Raw genomic sequence first — 24,366 nt, forward strand, 5'->3', positions numbered from 1 at the left:
TTTAGTCGCACCACTGCTTATCCCGGGAACCACCGTTGCTTATGATAATTTGAGAGCCATTATTATTTTTTTTTAAAGCAGAAGAAATGAAAAATGGGCAGTGTCCTTGCCGGGACTCGAAACCGTGACCTCTCAAATATACGTCGAGTATGCTTCCAACTACACCATGAAGGCATGCGGAAAGAAGGAAGAAAATACTTTATAACATAATTATTTATAGACAGGTGACAAAGGACGGGGACACGTGGTGTCTAACAAAGGTATGTCTCATGCCTTCCCCTGTCTGGAAACGGCAAATCCCACGAGTCCCAGGAGGCCTGCTTCGGGAATACATTTGCTTCTCTGTGAAGTCACATCAATAAACTGGGACGTGGATGATATTACATGAATGTGTTAGATGCATGAATATATAAGCATTAGCTGTTAAAATGCATTAGCGATGCTCTTGGGCGCACGCTGCCATAATTCTTAAATATATCAAATGCTACTAATACTAGTACTTATGGTCATAAGAGCATAAGTATATAGCTTGTAGAGACAGGAAGTAGGAAATTTTGAATTAATTTGGAAGCAGGAAAGATGAAAAATGAGTAACCGCTTTCGCCGGGAATCGAACCGCGACCTTTTGGAATACGCGCCCAGCGTGCAGACTACCACACCACGAAGGCATGCCAAGAAGGCGGGAGAAATACCTTATAAGCTTAAGTACTTATGGAAACATAATTCACTGGAACAAACAAGTTCAATAACACAGACAATAAATTTTGCCACAACGATACCGATTAATCGGTATAGAAATGAAACGACTACTTCTGACTGACTGACTCTTTCTACATTATTCTGATGCTTTTAAGTAATGATTTCTTCGAGAATTATCTGTTAACTAAAGAATGTTACAGAAATTACGAGTATCTTCTAACGCCGAATTTCTTGACTTTTCTATGACACTTGTTCATTTTATTGTCGTTATTAAATTATTTTGTTAATAATATTTTATCAGGAACTCCGTAGTTCATATTATGGACCCTCGAAAAACGATTTGTTTTTCCCGGGGATTCTCTTAATGATTCTATGGACACCAAAGACAGTGGCTTCGAATTGTGTTCCGCGGAACCCCAGGATTCCACGAATTAAAATAAAAATTTGAAAAGAAAATTACAAAACGCTAACACTAATTGACTTGTGTTTATTATTTAAAAATATAAGATGCACTTAGCTAGTGGTCATCATATATTAAAGAGAATGATATCGATGAATTGCAAAGCTAAATAATTTTCTGTAGAAAATTAATTGAATTTAAACGACAGTATTAAAAATTATATATTAAAGCACCTTTTTCAATTGAAGGAAACTATAAGAGACTATTTTCCAGAAGGAAAAAAAACTAAGTATCACTGGATAAAAAAATCTCTTCGAGTACTATGACTGTTGGCTTGCCAGTGAAGGAAAGAGAAAAATGTATTGACGTATCATCAGCTTCGACGTTAAAATCTAAATTTAAGCAAGAACAGCTCCTAGATTTAGTTAAATGTGACTGCAGATAACATCAGTAGAGTTAGATCAAAACTTCATGTTATTGAACGAGATATGGATTCTAAAAATCTCCCAGTAACTTCACTGTGATCATTGCAACGTAGAAAAATCACGGCAGCATACGCATCTGAACTTGCGTCACAAAAAACCTGCATTATCCATTTGACTGAAGATCCATAACCTACTCTTATTAAGTATTTTAACTTCAGAAAGTGCTTTAAACTCATTATATCATCGCAAGTATTTACGTTGAATCTCCAAAGGCAAAGGCGCATTCCAATCAAATTTTTCAGCCCAAGTTTTTTGAACTGATAACTTTTCAGCAAGCAATACGTCGGACAAAAATCCAATGGGATCAAATATATTTTGAGTCACAGAAAGAATTTGTCGCATTGATGGGTTCTCTAATTTAAACTCATCTGTAGAGTGCAGTGTACAATGCAGTATCGTGAACAATGGTTCTCACTTCTTCGTCGCTATGGTAAGTGAAAAGTAGCATTTTTATCCATATCTTGAAAAGAACCAAAACATGGCATTCTGAAATCCATTTTCGCGTCAGCCAGTATATTTTATAAGATATCGTTACAAATTCAGTTAATTCAGTACAGGATTCTACCGAAGTTGCACAATTATCTATATAAAAAGATTTCACTAACTTGTGTGCAGCTGGTCTATATTCTTGTGGAACATGAAAAAGATGACAAGAAATTAGTGCTCTCAATAAATATGGGCTGCACGTAAGTCTGAAAACTAGAGACGAACTATTTCATTTGTATCATTCTTCCACCATAAGAATAATAATAATAAAAAAAAGGCTCGATCTTCTCTCTTTAACTCTATTTGTAGGAATGCAAATCTCATGTCCGAAGAAAAAACACTGCAACAGTTGTCTTTTCTCTTAATCGGAATAAAAGTCCACTAAATAAGCAATTATTTATAGATAGGGGCGATCAGTTTTGCTAGAAGCATCAAACACAGGCGTAATTTTGTTTGTGGTACTTTGGAGTTTTAAGATAGGGTGGTGAGGCAAATAACATTCTCTGTGTATTTCATTTTGAGATATTTTCTCTATCATTCCATCGTCAAGCCATTCTCTGAATACCTGATCGTAACTCTGTTATAGTTTCTTAAGGTTTCTAGTTGTAGTTAAGTGATGTAATTTCGGCAATATGATGATTGGAATGGATGCGGGGGGGGGGACGTTTTTGATTCAATGCTAACCCTACAAAATATCGTCCACCTTTGCTTCTGGCTAAATCTCTTAAAATTTTTCATGTGCAAGTTTATCTTGTGCTAATTTCGACAATGTTTGACCTTCATCCGTAATGCCTATTGTTTCTGATTTCCAGAAGTGGCTGACTTTCATATTGTATAGCAAAAGATCCGTTGTTAGCAATGATGATGCATTACATTCATCTGGTCGAAGTTTCTTTATATCCTCCGCAAACCATACAGCCTAGTTTGGTTTTAATAGCTGTCAAACCTCCGTTGAGCTGCTTTACTTATTACTGTTGCTAAGTTTTATTACTTTGGAATCATAATATCATTAAACCAGAAAAATATTTCAATTTTAATTAATGCAAATAATAGTACGAGTTTGTTGCGTGCCAATGTAGAACACGAATTCTGTAAGATTCTGTGAAAAAGATCTCCATTTGGAGGGGGGAGGGCACCAGCGGACGAGCGGTAAAGTCGCTGAACACTGGTAGTTCAGTCCGAGGTTCGAATCCCGCGAACGGGCTGGCTGCACAGGCGTTTTCCCCATGTGTAACGTGTATACGAGCCAGTTCCCCATAGAAAGTCCTCCACGAAGGCATCCCTTCCCTTAGGCAGATAGCCCTAGTGTGCTTTGCCATAATCTCAATAAACCAACCATTTGGGGGGGTATCGATCAATATTCTTCACAATAAACTGCACATAAGTGCTCGTCATTTAATCTCTTAACATCACAATGTTTGTTTTGAACTGATATTTTATTTCAGTTAAGTATACCTGCAAACATTTCGCTCTTCAGTTTGTTCGCTGACTTGAATACCAAATATTCTCAGTCAAGTTTCGTACCAGAGGCAACCTTTTTGTGTTTTATTTTTTATAATGTGTATAAAGTTTATCTAAGTATAGAGACAGGAGGAACATATAAAAAATTATATTTCGTTATTCATACAAAATATATTTCTTTAAATTTAAAAATGCGAAACCATAACTATTTGTGTCATTGAAAACATTTATGTAGTTGGAAGTCTACGTTGTCTACTTCCTACAATTACAAAAATAAAGGTTGAGTAAGGACTTTTGAGGATACAGGGTGTTCATGATTTAATCACCGAATAACAAAATTAAATTGAAATGTAATTTAAAGAAATAACCGGAAATGATTTATATCGATATAATCAAGGAATTCTATTTGTTGTAATTTTTGGAAATGGCGATAGTAATAACTTGTTTCTTTATATAAAAGATGGCATCATGCAGTGAAAAAGCAATGTGCATTTTCCGGTTATGGGAAACGAAATCTCCGAAAACAGCTCAGAGGCGATTCTGGCATGAATTTAATAAACCTCCACCAACAGAGCATTTAACCAAGAGACCGTTAAAATAATTTCGGACATGTGTTACCTAAAGGAGGTGCAGTAGACCAAGAGTCAGTAATGAAAATATTTCCGCCATTCGAGATGTGTTGGTGCGAAGTGCCAGTAAAGGCATTTACCATACCAACCTGCAAATGGGAATTCCCAGGGTGACTGTTCATAAAATTGTTCTGGAATGGTTGAAACTGACCGCATATAAATTGTATAATTCTCAACTAACAGATTAAACCTATTGATCGAGTCGTTCATTATAAGAGTTTTCTTGACCGTATCAGTAATGACGATCAATTCGTTCAGACAAACGTATTCTGTGACGGAGCAATATTTCATGGTTCAGGAGAGGTTAACCGACTGAATTGCAGGATTTCAGCATCAGAAAACCTGCACTGTGTAAATTGTAAAATAAAGGAAATAGAGTGGAGTAGCTCTGAAACTAATGTATGTTGTTCATTGACTTTCCGAATCATCAATTAACTCTCTTACTTTGCAATGCTGAGATTGTTTGTTGTATCGTAATTTGAAGGAATGCAACCAATTTTTTTTCCCCAACTGAACGGGACACCTATCATTGGGCTTTCCTGGACGTCACACCACGCACATCACTTTACTTCTTTTCCTGCGAATACCTGAAGAACTGAGTTTATGCAGCAGAGACTCGCAGCATCTAAAACGTCGAATTACCACAAAATTCCTTGAAGTGTTGAATAAAATTCAGTCAGTCTTTTCCCCCATCTGTTATTATATTATTTAAAACATATCTTTAGCCGGTGAATAAATTATGAACGAATAGTGTAAGGCCTAGTTTTAGATTGAGTATTTTCTCTTCAGCTGTGATTCAAATGTATTATCTTTCTTTCTCTACAGAAGAGAGGGGTCAGGAAGAAGGAAGTCGGTGTAAATAATAGTCCGACGACATTGGAAGATCATTAAAAGGTTGCAAAAACTGTCGGCCTGTGTCGCAAATCCCAGGCAAATGCGGGCTTGCTTTGTTTTCACCGAATCGGGTCAGTGATCCCGTCGCCGTTCGAGTTATATTTTTTCGGAACTTTCCTTGCATTCTTATGTGGTTTTTGAACTAAAGTAAAATTTTTAAAAACGAGTGGAAAACCTAAAAGCTTAGTGTCTGCAGCAACAGCGAATTTGGGTTCACGCAAATCGTCCTTGAAAGAGTCTCCTCTTTCTAGTGGGTTCCCAAATCGTTTTCCTATTTAAAGAAAAAGGAACAAAAATGTGAAAAATAGTAAACATAGCTTGTGTTTTAGGTTGAGGGTCATCAAAATTGATAACTCAACTAGCACAGAGTGCAAATGCTTCATGTACGTGCCGGTAACGCTCGAGCAATGCGTTCTAAATCACGTCTACAGTGGATTAAAAATGTATTGGCAATTGCCTATAATGATCATATTAAGTAGCGAAGGAAATGCTTGACAATTTCAGCTGGACATAACGAACACAGGAGGTAATAAACACGCAATTCTAATGAAACTTTAATTTTAATTTGCCTTTTACACAAAATATTCAACAAAAGCGTAAATTTGCATGTCAAAAAAGTATTGGCAAAGTCCTAATTGCTATGCAAATTTTGTTATGTTGAGGTCACATGTTTAGATTGATAAAAAACCCTGTTAGCATAAAGTCTGAAGTGCTACTTCAAAACCTTTGAAACGTTATTTTGCTAATACTGTGATAAAATGGTTTCGAAGTCGCGAAGGAGTTGGATGTTAATTTTAAAATCATAATTATTCAGCTCAGAAATGAGGGTTTAACTTATCGTGCTACAGGAATACAACTGAACATAAGTTGATTTCTGTTAAAAGTGTTGTAAAAATGTTCAATGAGACAGGATCGACGGAAAGTAACATTACGAGTGGACGGCCTCAAATATTTTCTGCAAGGGTTTGGTTTGCTTTATTTAACTATGGCAAAGCACACTAGGGCTATCTGCGTAAAGGAGAGGGATGCTTTCATAGAGGACTTTCTAAGGAAAACTGGCTCGTATACACGTTACACATGGGGAAAACCACGAAAACGCCCATGCAGCCAGCCCGTTCGCGGGATTCGAACCTCGGACCGAACTACCAGTGTTCAGCGACTTTACCGCTCGGCCGCTGGTGGGCTCAAAGACTTTAGGAAAAACCTTAAAATAAGTGCACGCCAGTTAGCCAAAGGGACTATTAATACTTCGCATAAAATTTTCAATATACAGACTATACGGAACGTTATACCTGAAGGGAGTTATTATGGAAAGGCAGCTATAAAGAAACCTTTCATTTCAGAAATAAACAGGAGAAAGGGATAAGATTTTGCAAAATCTCATGTTAATTTATTCGACGGGTTTTGGAACACAATTATTTTCTCCTACAAATCGAAGTTTAACATTTTCGAGAGTGATGGACCACAATATGTGTGGAGAAAGCCAAACACCGAACTGGAGAAAAGCAACATTTAACACCGACTGTGAAACATGGTGGAGGGAGCGTCGTAGTTTGGAGCTGTATGGCAGCACCCCCCCCCCCCAAACGGAGTTGGTAACTTGTGCTTCATTGATGGTATTATGACAGCACATACGTACACTGACATATTGCGCTATAACTTGAATTTTAATGCCCAAAAACTTGGGTTGGGAACATCATTCGTGTTTCAACAGAACAATGACCGTAAGGAATGCTGCACGCGGGTGAGGTGACATTTCAATAACGAACAAAAGAACGTGAAAACACAGTTACTGCTAGCACTTTTGTGTAATGTTCCTGTACCATTCTAGCAGGAATTCTGAATCACGTTATAAGGTATTTCTCCCGCCTTCTTAGCGAGCCTTCGTAGTGTAGTGGTCTGCACGCTCAGCGCGTAATTGAGAGGTCCGTGTTTCGATTCCCGGCGAAGGGGTCACTAATTTTTCATCTCTTCGGCTTTTCAAATTAACCTAATGTCTCTACAACGTCTCGAAAGGTACCCGTGTTGTACGTTTAAATATACGTCCTAAAGACACAGTTGTAATACGCACCACTTTAAGCACGTTCTGTAGAATGTACTTCATGGGGGAATGGGAGTATTCGCCGTGACCGTTTCGCCGTCAAGACATATTTTTCTTTACACTACTGTATTTTATCTTGCCTTATTATATGAAGTTGATTTAAATTAATAACTGTGTTTATTTTAATAATTTCATTTATTTAATAAACGTTTTATATAAAATAAAATAAAAAAAATCTTTTGTGTACAGTTTTATACAAATACACCGTTAGACATAACATATTAATATTAAGAGAGTAAGGTGCTGACAAGATTCCAAAGTAATTCCGTTTTACCATTCAGATTTCATAAAAATGTGAATTTCCTGTTTGTATGATTGATTTCTCTGAACTAGTCGATTAAAATTTCAAGAAATTTTGACGAATCATGTAAATATTGTACCCGCATAACTTTAAAATCTATAATATAACTTCTGTCATAACAGAAGTTTAGCCACAGTTCTCTTTGATACTGACATAATTTTTCAACTAACTATGCGTAATTTCTTTATATCTCATACTTTTAAATAACTATATCTATTAAAAGCAACCTTTATTAAAACAGATTTATTAAACTATAATCAGATTAAATACGAGTATAATACGGCAAGATAAAATACAGTCATGTAAAGAAAAATATGTCTTGACGTCGAAACGTCCCGACGGCGAAACGGCCACGGTGAAATGGCAACGGCGAAAACTCCCAGACCCACTTCATGGCACATGCTGGACACGTGTCAAAAAGTACCAGTATTGTACGTCAAAACATACGTACTAAGATCTCGGTTGTCATATGCACCGCTTTAGCACGTCGTGTAATACATTTTACATGCATGTAACATTGTCATAGAACGAATAACTGAACTGAATGTTCTGAACATTCCGGTGTTATTGGGGAAGAAGTGTATTCTATAAAGAGCGAAAGAGAGACAGAGAGAGAAGAAAACTAAATTATGCTATTCCTTTCCAAAGTATTTATTTTAAATATATTATAAACCCTTCATTGTATTTAATTAAAAAACATTAAATTATGTGTTATTCTATTATCCAATAAAATACAAATTTCATTAAAAGAAATAAAGGGTGAACGTTTGATTATATTCGTATAAAATTACGAAAACCACTTTTTACTCATGCGCAATTGTATCTAATAAAACAAAATCCAAAATTCTGTATCAATCTTTCTATTTAATTGGAACAGTGAATTAGATTTTGTTTCCAACCAATCCACAGGGAGTGATACTTAAATCTCGTCGCTACTTAAAACTTGAAATCGGCAGAGGTCATATGCCGGCCACATTAGATTTTTTAAAAAGATTTTGTAGATAATCTCTTTAGAAATCCAGGCAATGTAGTCAATTGTTTTTATTCTTACAAATGTTTACAAAAACTTATCATTGTATTCTTTGTACGCAGAAACTAATCATGTTATCTAGACCGTTCTGCTTTTTTTTATCTGTTACTTAGTTCGCTTGAAAAACAACAATACTACATAAATGAAGAACTCTCAAAAGATGACTCAATATGAACGATTTCAGGAAATGAACCCATCTTCAGATAAAGATAAAAATATTTACAAATATTTACGAAATGCCATTAGCAGTTTACATATTCCCCAGTAACATAGCGATATCTAGAAATAACGTTTAAAAGGAACTGCCTAAGTCGACAGCTGCAGTTGTAATTTTTATGGGTCTTTCAGATTTAGAAAGAAAAAAAAAAAAAAAAAAAAAAAGAAAAAGAAAAAGACCCAGAGATTTCGTTTGTTTTCAAGTGCTGTTTCCGTATCTGAAAACTTAATTTTGTATATATTTATAAGCTTTATATTAATTATATTTGTTTTATTACATTTATTTTATAAGTAAATATATTTTCGCAAGAACCAATATTTTTATATGCAGTTGTGATGGTAATAAAAAATTAAGACAGCCGCTCGAAAAGCTGTGTTATCGCTTTGCTTGCGCTGCAGCTTCCATAAAACGGGTATAATCACATGTCAACTGAAACAAAAGTGAAAACATAGAAATCTTTATTTCTGAATATTTACATTTTCGGGAAAAATACGCCTATAAATATCGTATTCCCCTCCTTTTACTTCCTTGTACAAAGTAAAAGAAGTATTGTAAGCGCGAAAAATTTCGGGATTCACATTTCAACGTTTAACATTACATTAACATTAATCCATTTTTAACCCTCCCCCAACTCACCCACGTGTGGACAAATTAAAGGACCCCATATCCCAAAACGGATGGTAAAATGGATTCAAAATGAATTTTTCATGATGTCTGTACATACGTACGTGTGTATCTCAAATAACTTAAAAACGATTAACGTTGAAATTTTGCATATGGGACTGCTGTCCGGCCTTAATTTTCGCAATCGTTTGTCATTAGAGAAGTGTTTTAAATGACAAAAAATATTCGGCTAATCTTTGAATATGGTAATAGGTAGTTTGGCGACATTTTGGTAAGGCGATAAAGGTTACTAGCTAGGACTTTAGCAGTGTACATGGATAAAGTTAAGAGTGTGCGCAATGCCATTTTTGTGCAATTCTGGGATGTTTTTTTAAGTGAAAATAGGTCGACGTGTACATGGATGATACCGTGTATGTGCAATTCTTAAAAACGCGGCAAGCAGTGGGCGATTCTGCACTTGCTCCCAATTTCGCACCTGATCTTCGTCATGATTAAGCACTTTTGTTCCATAAAAGTTCTAGCATAAGCGTAATTCGGCTAGCAGATTGTTGGAAAAAATGTTGAGTTAAAAAAAAAAAAAAAAAAAAAAAAGCCTTTACTTCGTGAAAACAAAATGGCGTCCAAAACAAAACTAGCAGGTTGCTGTAGCAGGGTTGGTCGCCAAAATTTCGCCCAAAAATCGCCAAGTTACCATAATCCAAAGATTAACCAAATATTCATGTTTCATCAGTTTCAAAAAAAAAAGTCAAATTCAGAAATCTAATATTTAATTCGGTATTTCAGGTTCCTCTACTTATATTTGACGAAGTTTTATACTTATTATGAAAAAATAAAAATGCAAGAAGTTTGAAACCCGTGCAACAAAAATGGACCGGGGTATTTAATTTCAAAATTTGCAGTTTTTGATGTCATTTTCAACTTGCTTTGAGGGATCGGTTAATTAAGTTGGAATAATTTGAGAAAATAAGTTTAAATGAAGTGCATCTTCATAAAAAAATTTCATCAATTTTATCCTCCAAAAATCAAAAGAGGAAAATTATTAGAAGAATTTAATTTACGAAGGACACGGTATTGGTAAGAACATAACAAATGAAAATCAGTCATAGATATAAACTACAAGTAGGTATCACAGTATTATTTCTTTGAAAGAAAGTTACATTCCAATAAGAATACATAGCAATATTAACATTACATTATCTAATAAGATTTCTTTATTTCTACTTTTCCTGTTACTTGAATCTCGTGCATTCTTCTTTTATATATATGTCTCTGCTACTTCTTAGGCCTCAAATCATCCATAAACAATTAAAGAAGCCGACTCGGCGAAATCGTAGACGAATGTCGGTTTGTGTTTGCTTCGCAGTGATGTGTGAATAGGCTAGCAACTTCATAAAGTAGTTTGCGAGGCTTTGTCTGTATTACCAAGACGAAAACAATCGCTGTGTGTGCCATTTTTAAATTTAGGGAAGCTCAGTCTCTGAACGCATTGAGGGAGGGGAATATTATGCGATTATTTTTTGAAGTTTTAGAGCTGGAGCTAAAAAGCTAGGGGGAAGGTGAAGTTTCTTGCTATCTCTTGCTTCATCTTTCTTCTGTGGTACACAGAAATTTGTGCCTCATCACCGAAAACTGCAGAAATAACATAGCATTTTTGTTGTAATCCCTTAATTTTGTTGTCCTGCGATCACCGAAAGCAAATGATGTTCCTTGCAATAGATCTTTTACTTCAATCGTTCAATAGCTCTTTTTTTACAATACTATGTTCGTTAGGTTTGCAAGGACACCATTGCAGTTGTGCCGTTTTCAAGTGCGACGACTATCCTTTTCGCTGAAGATTACCTTAGAAAAACTTTGAAGAAATACTTTATTACGTATCACTAATCCGTTTAGATCCAAGAAGGTCTTTACCACTTATCTCTTTAAAGGTGCTGGAGCTTGTACTATTGGAAGAAAAGTGCTTAGTAATTGCACGGAAGTGGACGCAACCGAAGGTGCAGATTTTAATCTTAACTATGAACGCGCAGCAGCATAAAAATGAATGCGATTAAGAAACCTTTCACGTTCGTTTTTGCTGCTGTAAGAATCCGTTGACCCTAAGACTGCTTAAGAATAGTAATGGAAGTAGGAGAAAATCTAGGTTGCAAAACATTTAATGTCCGACTGGAAAACATGAATATAAGTTATTCTTTTTTTAAAAAAATATCTCTTAGCATAGTACAGTGATCTCAAACTGGCGGGCCCCCGAAGGCATGCCAATTATGATATTGTAAAGCTTTCAAGATTTTAGTGAAGTTAGAGTTTATATTTTCATTTCCTTTAAAAACAAATATGACTAACGCATCAGAAAATCTATAAATCAAACTAATTAATTTACATAGAAGAAATCTTATTTAAATATCTGAAGTTATACAGATTTTATTAACTTTTATTTATATTTCTCAGAAAATATATAAGCTCAGTCACAATTTCTTTTGCATCAGCAATAACCACTTCGGGAATCTATTTATATGTGAACGGCTTTTTACTTCCATGTACGATGTAGACGAAGTATTGTAATCGCGAAAAATTTTGGGTATCGTATTTCAACGAAAATATCCATTTTTACCGCTCTCGAATCTATTTGAACAATGTTTTTCCCGTGACATCTGTACTTACGGGCTTAATAAAGGACTTTTTTTTTTTTTTTTTTTTTTTCCCAATACGGATTTTAAAATGGACTCAGAAGAGATTTTTTCTTGATGTATGTTTGTACGTCCGTCCGTATGTATCTGTCTCGCATAACTCAAACAACCGAAGGGTGCTTCTTTTGAATTTTTTGTGCTTTATGCTAAAAAAGCAATTTCCTGAACAAACTTCCGAATATTATAATACTAATGCGAAATTTCTTAGTTGCTTCAGTGTTGCTAGTTGTAAAAAAATCATCTAAGAAGTATTTAAGGAGTATAAATGTATATTTAGCATTTAAGAAATCTTCATACAATGTCATGGATGTTTTGCGAGCAAAAAAAGTCAAAAATAATATATTTTTAAAATGTTGGAATTAGAAGCTTCTCATCAAAAATTAACGTCGAATTCTAACTTATTTCCCTGCATGTTGTTATGACATTTTTTTTTTTTTTTTTCTTGGTTGTTGTTATTTGTTTATATAATAAGAAAGGCGGCAAATTTAGGGATTACCCCGGGTGGTAAAAGTTCTAGCTACGCCACTGGTAACATTTGCTATTTTTTCAGCAGAGAAGGGATATTTCCATCATTTCCGCTAAATTAGTTAACGCCCTTATGGTCAGTCATTTCGCGTTTGATGTTTTTTTTTTCCTTCTTAATGTGCTTAAGGTATTAAAAATGATGATCCACGCTCATCTGTTTCTCTTCCGGGTTCGCCCTTCACCATTCTTCGAGGTTTGTGTCCACTGCTATCGCGGGTAATAACCTCTTACGTCGCGTGCAGCAGTGAAAATCCTTTTGTTGCAATTAGCTTTTGTAGCGAGACAAGCACAAACGCTGTGACCTTGAAACAAGCTGTTTGCGTCGGTTGCATGCCACCAAGCTTTCGAGGATTGGTTCTTTAATAACAGTGCATGGTGGTTTAGGTATACAGAAAAGTAACGATTGATTTTATGTATTAGATCGGGGTTTCTTAAACTTTTTTCAGTCGCGACCCCTTTTTATCACTGCGATTTTTTCGCGATCCCCAGGACCCCATAATATTTTAAAAAATTTTGTGGGACCCCATAAGTATTGCGCAAATCCGACACACGCGTGAGTGAAACTGTCAATTTTTTCACTTGTACTGTAATATACTATTGCAGTTTTGGATCATTAACTTTAATTTCTAATTTTAAGCCATAGAACAATGTGAAAATTTTAAATAAGTAACAGGCGAAATGACAGCGTTACGTTGCAAAGCAAGGAAAATGAATATTTATATTATAAAAAGAACGCGTCGAAACGTTTTCGTGTGTCTTTTTTTTTTTTTTTTTTTTTTTTTTTTGTTGTCTGAATTGTCTTATCTATTTTCAGACACATTGTGTAAAAATATTTGGTAATTGTAAAAGTATTATAATAAGTTAAAGAAATATCAAAACTGCTAAAATTTTTGGCGACCCCTTTGGGGGCGCGATCTACAGTTTAAGAAACCCTGTATTAGATCATATTTACATATTAATAAGATACTTGTAAAAAGATCGTTAAAGGCCTGATATTGTATTGGTATTTTTCATGTTGAGAGTTAGAATGTTCATCATCCGAAGTTGAGTTTTGCACTTAAGGTTACCCATAGTTTCTTGACTTTTTAAATTCCTTGTACGAAGTAAAGGAAGTATCGTAATTGCCAAAAATTTCGGTTTTCAGATTTCAACGGAATTATTCATTTTGATCGTTCCGGAATCCATTTAACTATTTTTTGCTTGACGTCTGTACGTACGACCAGAATAAAGGACTTTATCATCTTGTTGTGCCTCTCTCTCTTTTTATTGCAATCGGCAGTGCCAAAAGGGCAGTTTGTTCGAAGATTTTTTTTAAAATATATTTAATTTTTCACACATTTTAAAAATGGCTAGTCGTAGAATGTTGAAATTTTTTATTTTGGAATCTATTAATATGTAGTTGTAGAGCTTCCTTTTTGGTTGCCAAAAGGTCACATTACTGGAAGTGTTTTTAAACACATTTAACAAGTGTTACAAAAGTAAATTAAAAATTTAGTAACCGTTTAGTGTTTTGTTATCGTTTTTTTTATGGTTACATCATAATAATTTTAAAAACATAGTATTAGATAGAAGAATTACATTTATTTAAAGAATAATAAAGTTACTTTTACTCTATCCTAATATTTCAGGTTAGATTCGGGAATTAGTAATTGTATCAATATTTGATGTAAATAAACCTAATATTTCAACAATTGTGTAACTGTCCACTTTATTAAAGAATTGGAGGATCGTATCTCGCTTTCAAATGAAATAGGTTTAAATGAAGAACAGCAAAAAATGCGTATAGTTTAATAGATTTACAATGCAGTCATGTGGTGTCCACATCCAAATTTTTCATTTAGCGGATCTGATTCATACAACGGAGCATTTGGCGGCTATTAGAGCTAAGTGCTTAGAACCGAAGGCTCAGACATCTTGGACGTTGGACAGTATAAAACCAAGGGTTTGTAAAGCTCCCCTTGCAAGCCTAGCCCTTACAGGCCTGTATTTTGAAGCTATTAAATATATAGCTAATTTTAGAGGGAATTAGAATGTTTAAAGTAATAAAGAAAAAGCTTTCTTAAGGTTGCTCGCTTTGAAGTTGGAATAACTAAGCAAGTAGTGGCCTTGGCTTTTGTATGCCATGTTTTTATTGTGGATACAAAAATTCTTATCCGCCATCAGCTGATAACAAAGTAACGCATAAGATGATGTTATTTACCAAATCTGGTAGTTAAAAAATCTTTCGAATGTGATATTCTGACTGGATATTCAGTCACTGATCAATATGAGGATCGGAGTTACTGAAACTTTTGAATCATATGCTAATAATAGATCGGAGTTAATGATGGATAATTAATGCCTGTTTATATATTAAAGTTGTTGCGTCTTTTATATTGCGTCATCCGACATATGCTGCTTATCTATTTTATTATTTAAAACTATAAACTTTTTAATTTACCAATTGCTGAATAAAGAAAAAGAAATTCGAAATGGACGGAATATATAAAAATTTAAATATCCGATTCAAAAATCATCAAAATTTGGTTACAGAATTTTGGGTTTAAGGGCTTTAAATGAAATATTTTGTACACTTGTAGCATTTTGTAAATTTGTCATTAAGCAGGAAGCATGAAAAATTGGCATTACTCATGCCAGGGGAGTCTTCGGCTTGCTCGTTGTTCGTGAGCAGCAGGATGGTAGTTAATTAGGTCGTTCATGGAGGTAGGAAATAAGATGGAGTGGCCATAAACAGGTTTCTCCCGTACCCTGCTCTGAAGCACTGGCGATCCCTACGTAGTGACCAAAACATTGGGTACTTTACCATTAAGCTCAATGGGTTTTGACGCGATCGGATGTAAATATTTTGTAATTACGTCGTAAATATACACATAAATGTATATATTTTTCTTTTTCTACAACACTTCAGAGTTCTAAGTATATGAAAACAACATATTTTTAAACAACATTTCATTCTGAACGGAATTAAATGCTATACTTTTCACAGAACAGTTTTCTCAGAATGGTTTAATTTGAATGAAATATTTTCACAAGTTTTCGTTAATTACATTAGAAAAAAATTTCAAGTTAATTCTATTTTATTCGGTTAAGGATTACAAAAAGTAAGATCAAAGTTTATTGTATTATTAATATTAAAATTATGCATTATTTCTTTTCTATTTATAGAGCTTCTTCCTAAAATACTTTCTTAAATATGACTTGATTTTTTGGCTTCTGAGGCGTCTTTTAAATCGAAAAATATAAGTCAATTTATAATTAATGCTCTATTCGGTTCATTTTAAATTAGAGAATTATTGGAAATTAGCGAAATACTTTAAATAGTACTTAACTTTCTCTGAACATTTCTGAAAGGGAATAAAATAAGGATTTTATTTTTAATTAACCCAAATAAGTAAAACGTGTAAACCCAAAGTGATTATTTTTCAGATATATAAAATTAAAACGATGAGTTTAAAATGAGCAACAGTAAAGCCTCTCCTCTAAAAATTTTAAAAGGTACATGTTACAGTAATATATGGATGTGAAAAAAAATTATTTTATTTAAAACATTTCGGCGTTTGGAACATAAAATAAAAGTAGCGAATACTCTATCAAGGGTATCGAAAGACGTATACAATTGTAAAGGTACCGTAAGGTATTTTTCATTCTTTTTAAGCATAACATTTTTGTTAAAATCTGTATTTTTGTAGTTCAACAGCTTAGAATTTTATAAAACAAATTCATAATCAAATTCGCTGTTAGTTATGGAAAAATAACCAAGTTGTGATTTTTGCGTAAATGTCACTAAATTATACAAATTGTTATTATCCATCACACTGTGAATGTTTATTTCATGCGAAAGCGTCCCTTTTTCGATTTGTATGGAACTGTCGTGTGTCGAAATACTATCAGAACACTTTCAAGCGAGCTTCTGAATGTAAACAAAGAACACCTCGTCTGGTGACCGAAGCTTCAAAGCAGTGCTTCACTTCTAGTGCCGGTTGGCCACTCCTTCCTTTCTTACCTCCATGAGGTCGTTAGACAGGTACCCTTAGTCGCTATAACATTATACAATGGTGCTAGAATAAACTATTATGCTACCAGGGTATTACGAACTCTAGAAACTAATAATAAAAATATTCCAAAGTATCTATGTTTGAAAATAGGTTTGCATCTTAAATAAAATATCGCGTATGTAAATAACAAACTTGCTTTTAATAAGCCTTTTAGACACAATTCTTCCATTCAATCTTTCATTACATTGATTTTTTTTATTACCTTATGTCATGAGATGGGTTTTTAACGAAATTAAAGGTGCCAACATAAAAGTATATCTGACATCAAAGAAATAAGAATAAGTTTTATGTAAATAATTCACATTTTTAAATCGTTCAATATAGCCAGCCCTCTGACAGTTCTCAGGTTTTGTTGGCGGTTTTGGATCGCATTCATAGATGAATTTCAAAGCCTCTCTTTACGCCTGTAAAGTTTGTCGACGTCTTACACATTTCCGACTCAGTTTTTCTCTATGGCGTTGCTGTAGTATCGTTGAAGCTTTACTTCTCCAAACGCAAATTCTTTACTGCAACGGCGGCAGTTATTTATCATTTCTTATGCCTGCGATTACTACTGCGGAGGGGAATGCGTTTGTTCTTTTCCGAAATGTTTCGAACTGTGATTTACGGCTGGCTTCGGCGTCGAGTTTAAAATTTAGCCTATTCCCACAAAGTCGTCATTTTTGTTGCCACAATCGTTTTGTGCCTGCTGAAACTGACAGCTTTTGTCACGCGTGCATGCAAGTTTTTTGTCTTTGCGCTTGTTCCATAACCTGATTTCGAAAGTTTTGTTTTGACACTTTTGAACGAAATTGTTCTCGTGCTTGATGAAGTCGGAGAACTCTTTAATTTTGTTTTTGCGTTCGTACAAAATTTCTGCACCGCTTCCGTGTTTCAGAGTTATAATCTATTTCTCCATGTTTAAATTATCATTCTGTAAACTGCGAAGAGGGTAGAGGGAAAGCTTTTCACTGTCGAAATGTTAACACATTAAAGGCGGGGGATCTTGACGAAAGTATTCTAGGTAACGCGGCGACCGCTTCGCCTCGTCTTTCGTCCTAGAGCGGGCGATATTTTGTGTAATTATAAAAAAAATTGAGACTTAAAAATGTTTATTTAAACTCTTAAAACTACAAGAAACATTTAAAAAGAACTAAACACTAATTACAAAAAACGTTTTAAAGTATATATTTATGAGAAGAATCTAATATTTTTTATGAGTGTGATAATGTTGATAACAGTCGCCACGGTGAAGAGGTGCATATCAAAACTCGCATTTGAAGCAAGTCAACTTTCTTTTTTTATGTCCCGCATAAACAGTTTCGTTGGGCATATAACTTTTTGCCTTTATTTTCTATCCGAATTAATTTGTGCTTTTTGATGCCTTGCGAAAGACGTCCAGGCGGATCAATTTTATATCGTGGAGTCCGTGGTGCCGAGTTCGATGTACCAGGTTGTGGCTCTTCAATGACCATCAATTCCAGATCTTCGGTTTTTTTTGTCAGTCATAAGACAGCCTGATAATTCTAACAAATATGTTTTATATGTCAAGCTACTATTATTATGCAAGTTATATACTAAATAGAAATTGAAAAAATGCACAATTTAACAAATACATTACAGCCCGCTTGGTCCACTTTCTTGTTTTTCGCAATATTGAGTCATACGAAAGGTACTGGTCTGCCTTATCAACACCTTTCATATAGTTGTTGTATTCTATTACGCATTTTGGTTTCATTATTTTTGTATTTCTGTGCCAATCTGTATTGGAACAGCTTCAAACCACAAAACATTCTAAATACAAATGTAAAGTGGCGCATGATTGCGCAATGTGGTTGCAAACCGTAATAATACGACTAACGCCTTTAAACTACAGTCGAGATAAATCGTAGTACTACGCATCCCGCCTTTAATGTGTTAATTTCAGAATGGCTTATCAAAAGTGTGCTTTTGGATTGTTGAATCAACCACACGCTAGGATAAAAAAATCGGATGTAGTCAGCGCAATATATGCCCGATGTTCCGTCTTTTGCTACGAACTATAAATAAGTGTCAATTACGGTTGATCATTTATAAACAGAATCTAATTTATTGCTCCCATAAAAAGAGAAAGGTTTGCAATACGAAATTTTGTATTACATTTGAGGTATCACTGGCCATGGGTAAAAACTGGTTTTTCTAAATTTATATCAACATAATGCCGTGGTTAACCCCCCTTTTTTTTTATTAAAATTGCGTTTTATTAGTAGTTAAATAGCCTATAATTTAATTGGTTTTTAATTGAAGAAAATTATTTATAATATATTTACAATAAATACTTTGAAACGAATACCATCATTTAACTTTTTTTTCGTGTTATTTCTATAGCATCAATAAATTTAAATTCATTTTGATCTGCACGTTATCATTAGTAGCTACACCTATCGAGCTCTGGGGCGGAAATCTCCCAGGGGCTCCCCTTGCTGGAATGATCATCATAGAAATCATTTATCAACACAAATGTGTAATTAATATTTATTTAATTAAAATTTTGTTAAAATGATAAAAGTTAAAATGATCTAGAAATCAAAATATTTTAAGACTAGAGAGGAAAAAAAAAAGAGAATTTAATAGACAAATAGGCAATTAATAGACCAAAAAAGACAATTTAATAGACAAATAGACATCTAGCAGACAAACATACATTTAAAGAAACTTATTAATCAGTCATTTTTTATGATTTAAAAATTTGTTTTAACTACTCTGTAAAAACTTCTCTGTTTCTTTTAAAAAAAGATAATCTGAAACTTTTTTTCTCCGCGCTTTGACTTCGGAAAATTTGTTTATATCTTCATCAAAATTAATGTTTTTAACTGCTGAAGTTTCGACGGAAAGCATTACCAAATCTTTAAGTCTTACTTGGCTTATTTTGCTAATCGAAAATATGTTTTTTAGTCAACTTCAAATTTGAAGAGCCTTCCTCGCGAGAAGCACCTGCAACATACGCTGTCAAAAAAGTCTTTAGTGCCAAATATAAGGTAGCGACGTTTGATTGTGAAAACTCGTTACAAGAATGGTGAGTGTTATGCACAGACTGTTAGAAAGCTTGCCATATTTTGAAATGAAAATGCACGTAGTGGAACAACAAATCGCAGACTGATAAAGAAATTTGAGGACACAGGTTCGAATCACCGTGCACTCGATACAGTCGATTTGTTGAAGACGTCGCAATTGTGGAGGACAGTGTTATTGCAAGTCTCAACAAATCCGAACTTAAAGAGTAAAAATAAACAACTGAACGTGAGTCGTCCCAATAGGCAGATACGTGAGAAGGTGATTACGGATTTCTTCGAGAGACTACGGTGTAGTAGAACAAGTCGTGGAGGATATATGCGAGACATTATTTTTCATTCCTAAATCAGAACATGTACCTGTTATAATTATGTAAAAATACTTTTCATCTTCTAACAATAAAGCATTATATTAGGCATATTATAAATCCGGTACTTTGTTACAACCTTTAGTCGACGCGAGGTAAAAACTGAAGCCTGTAAATGTTTATAATGTTAAATACGTATGTGCTAATATTTTATTAAATTTTATTTTTGCTGCTTGGTATGTTGTAGTTTGTCTTATCTTAAGTTCTGCTAGCTTTTTTAAATCTGCAATTAATCATCATCTAAGATCTTTCATGTTGTTGTTTCAAAAACTTGTAATCATAGTAATCTGCTTCTTAAGCTTTGAATCTTCATTGCGTGGAACTCTGAATAATCGCCGTTATTTGTAGTCTCAATCCAAAAGATTGCCACTTCGAATTAGTGAGTTGTTAAATTTTCTGAAATTGTGCAGTTTTTCTGCGTGGGCCAGTGAAATTAACATTTATTGAGACAAGTTTCTGTTTTAAAAGGTGCATTTATATCAGGAATGTTTTTTGTTATATTCTTAACCTTCCTTTCGCGATGCTAATTTTTTATGGTAGTCGAGCACCTGTACATTGCGAGTACCGCGCATTCCTTAAAAACGTTTGTTTCTGTTCACTACTTTTCTGTATTTTTAATCTTGTACCAAGGACGATGCTTGCGCATGATGTCGCAATGCACATTCGTTATTTATTTTTTTCTGATTCTTGTAAAGTTTCGCGCGGCTGCTTTCCACGGTTTTTCCGTGCTACTGCCAAGCGTATTTGCTCGGGAATGAATTCGTGTTGAAATGCACTTTTTTAGCGTCATTTAAGGAAAGAATTCTAGAAAGATAGATTGAATGCACACTGAATTGATGATAGCTTGATAAAATTTATTTTACCAAAAGGACCATTCACAGTTCTACCATTTTCCACAAAAATATTTGTACAGCTCTTCACGGTATCGCAGATTACAGCCAGTACTTACACTTCAGTTTACTAAGAACGTCAAACAATGCAATATAGAGCGCATCTAAAAGGCGAAGCTCTTACGGATATCTTAATACTCCGAAGTCGCTCTGAACTAACAGCTACTAAACTGATGTTCTCTCCAGTCTTCTATACACTGAACTAAAATTAAGAACGATGCGGTTTTATATATATATATATATATATATATATATATATATAATGGTGTGCAAAAGCTTTCTAAATCAACAAAAATAATACCATAAGATCCCCAAGATGTAAGAACATGGGTAATGTAAGCAAAACTCCTCAAAAAAGATATCAAAATATAGAAAGGAACTTTATTGGAAAAGCAGCATGGAGCACAATGCAACAGAAGGGACAAACATCTATGTGACAGGTGTCTAGCAAGAAACATCCAGCCTTTAGTAGGAAATATGATCTCCCCTGTTTGCTGTGCAGGTTTCACATCATTTGTCCATGCTGAATATGAGGTTGTCTAGTAATGACCAGGAATGAGTAGGAAACTTGGCAGCTGAGTAAGATTAAATATTCATTTTTTATTTCAATCGATATGTGTGGCCACAATTTACTTGACACTCTAATCGTGCCTATTCAAGAGCGTCTCCAATTTTGATATTGTTGCGATGGGAAGAGAAAACGTCATTACAGAAGAAAAAAGCTTAAGTGCGCAGTTATCCATTATGGAAGCTTACCAAGAGGAAGGTTTTGGTTAAGGTTAGAAAAGTTTCAGTTCTCAAAATTTTGAGTTCAAGTTCCGAATAAGCTACGTCATGAGCTTTACGCAAGCTCTGTCGCATAGATTAATCTAGGAAAACGCAATCCAGGAAAGTTATTAATTTTAGAATAGAGAGAGGAAATACCCAAATTAAAAATGAGGAATCGAGTGGCTACTACTAAAGTTATAAAGCTGATTTATACATTTTTTATCTTACACACACACACGTATATATATATATATATATATATATATATGTAAAAAATAGGACGGCTTTGCTCTATGCGAACCAGCAACCTTTACTTAACTTTCTGCAACTCAGGATCTTTTCCCTAGACCAGTACTTTCCAGAACATTCCAGCCTGTTACATAACCGCTTCTATAAATAACGAAGTCGCGCCATTTTGCATCAGATTGCTTCTCTTCTTCTGCGCTACAACACTTCGCTGCTGCTTAACCCATCTTTCCTTTGTTAGAATAATTATGACGCAAAAAGTCTAAATTTAATCTTATTTAGATTAAATCACTATTGAATATGTAATTTGGAGAATTTCATCTAAAGTAAAAATGATCTGCGGTGAAAATTGAAATAAAGCTATGGAATAGTAAAAAGTGAAATCCTTCTGTGTCGCCATTGGATGCTGCCTTAACACTCAGCCACAACAATGTCCGGAACTCATGTGCCTGACTACCAAAATATCATATAGTATATATGTGGGTGGGGAGTTGAAGATGATATCCTTAAGTAAATAACACTTCCACACCACAAAACATTTAATGAAAAATAATTGATAATAGAATAGCTACAGATTTGAATTAAAATAACAGTACCGTTACGTGTTCTCGCGCTTGTTAGATACAAATACAGTTCTGCATTATTTTAAGTAGTATTTAACCTTTTAACTGTCATGCCCGAGATAATCTGGGCACAGCACTAGTGTTCGAAAATGTCACGCCCGAGTATTACTTGGGGTAATTTTTTTTTTTTTTTTTTTTTTGAGTGCATCGTATTGTTATACCCGAATATATATCGGGAGACGTTTATTTCGGCTTCATCTCTTTGTCAAACCCGACTGTATCTCGGGAAAAGTTAATGTGCGCTCAGTTCAGTAGATGACAGCACTTTACTGAAGATTTCAAAGGTTAGAGGTTATTTGGTTCAAGGTGCATGGGATCTTTTTGTTATAAAATAGCGTCCAGTTCTTTGAAACGTTATATAGATAATTTAGATTCTTCAACCGAAGATGAAGGATGTGTGTTTGATGAGCAGTATTCATGATACTTCCATGGTCAGCCTCAAAAATAAAAAATGGAGATATACTCAAGCCGAAGATTGTTTCTAATTACGGTCTAACTATGGGTGGTGTAGATCGCTGTGATCAGGAAATATCCTTTCATCCAACAATCCGAAAACGTCAGATAAAATATTATAAAAAGATATTTTTACATTTACTAGACAAGGTACTCTGGAACTCATATTTGCTCTATAAAAATGTAGTTGGGAAACGTATTACATTTTTAGAATTTCGAATCCAAGTTGTAGAAGAGCTTTTACATAAATATGATGATGCAGCTTCTGGACAAAAGAATGTTGGCAGACCACCTACAATAGATAACCCTGCCCGTCTTACTGAACGACATTTTATATCCCATTTTCCTCCTATTCCTGCGAAACGTAAGCCTACAAGACAGTGCAAAGTGTGTTGTTCGAAAAAGGATAAAAAAGGGGAAAAGATAAGGAAGGAATCACGATTCTGGTGTAGTGATTGTGGAGTTGGTTTGTGCTTGGAAAAGTGTTTCCAGTTGTACCACATAAGACTGAATTACTGAACTACTAATAGGTATTCACTTATATTTATTTATGTTTTAGAAAAAAGTTAATTTTTTTTATTTTTAGAAAATAATGCTCCACTAGAAGCGAACTTTGCAACTGCCATGTTGAGTGACAGCTGCCTCAAAGAAAATATGCAGTGGCTACAAAACTTTAAAAATTTTACCCATGTACGTCAAAATATCAATTTTTAACTACTTAAGTATAATTTATTTTGTACTAAACATTTGGTTTTTCCAATAAAAAAATTTGACAATTTGTGTACCCAAATCATCAAAATAACTTGACAGTTAAAGGGTTAAAATAGCTACACAGCAGCTACTCGCGCTTGCTGTTTTAGCAGAGTTCGTTTGTTACCACCTTCGCGTGGAATCAAATCTATCTCCTCTCTCTCGCTGTTGATGCCCTCTGGTGGTTGTGTTGAACTAACTGATACCACACACACACACACATATATATATAATTTGGGGGGGTTACTGTTTACTTACGGGGGGTACGGTCAATTTCTTTGCCGTTTTTGAAATATTTGCGAAAAACCGATAGAGAGCGCACTTCTTTCACACGCGACGAAGTGAACCTAAGATGGGTGACATGATTTCAAAACTGAACCTGGGTAGAAATATTAATATTTATTTTTTTGTAAAAACAGCAATTATAAGTTTGTTGATTAGCGTGTATGACTTTACTGATAGCGGAAACACAACAAGGGGGACGTGAGCAATGTTGTATTTTGTGTTGATATAAACCCTATTGAGTAAGCACTTCGTAGGATGTTTTTCTATATCTTATCTGAATAGGCCTACCTCTTTTGAATGTCAGGTGTGCAAAATTTCATCATATTGGAATAAAACTATAGATTTGTGTAAATTAATATATCCGAA

At 34.4% G+C, this 24,366-nt stretch overlaps 1 protein-coding gene across 2 annotated transcripts in view; it reads left to right on the plus strand.

Annotated features, from left to right (window-relative positions):
- Rip11 (Rab11 interacting protein) overlaps window positions 1-24,366 on the plus strand; it is a 153,255-nt gene that overhangs the window by 45,000 nt on the left and 83,889 nt on the right. The window lies entirely within an intron of this gene.

Source organism: Stegodyphus dumicola, chromosome 9 (assembly GCF_044657685.1).
Source record: "Stegodyphus dumicola isolate Sdum_Otavi_A_Nest chromosome 9, ASM4465768v1".
NCBI lineage: Eukaryota > Metazoa > Arthropoda > Arachnida > Araneae > Eresidae > Stegodyphus > Stegodyphus dumicola.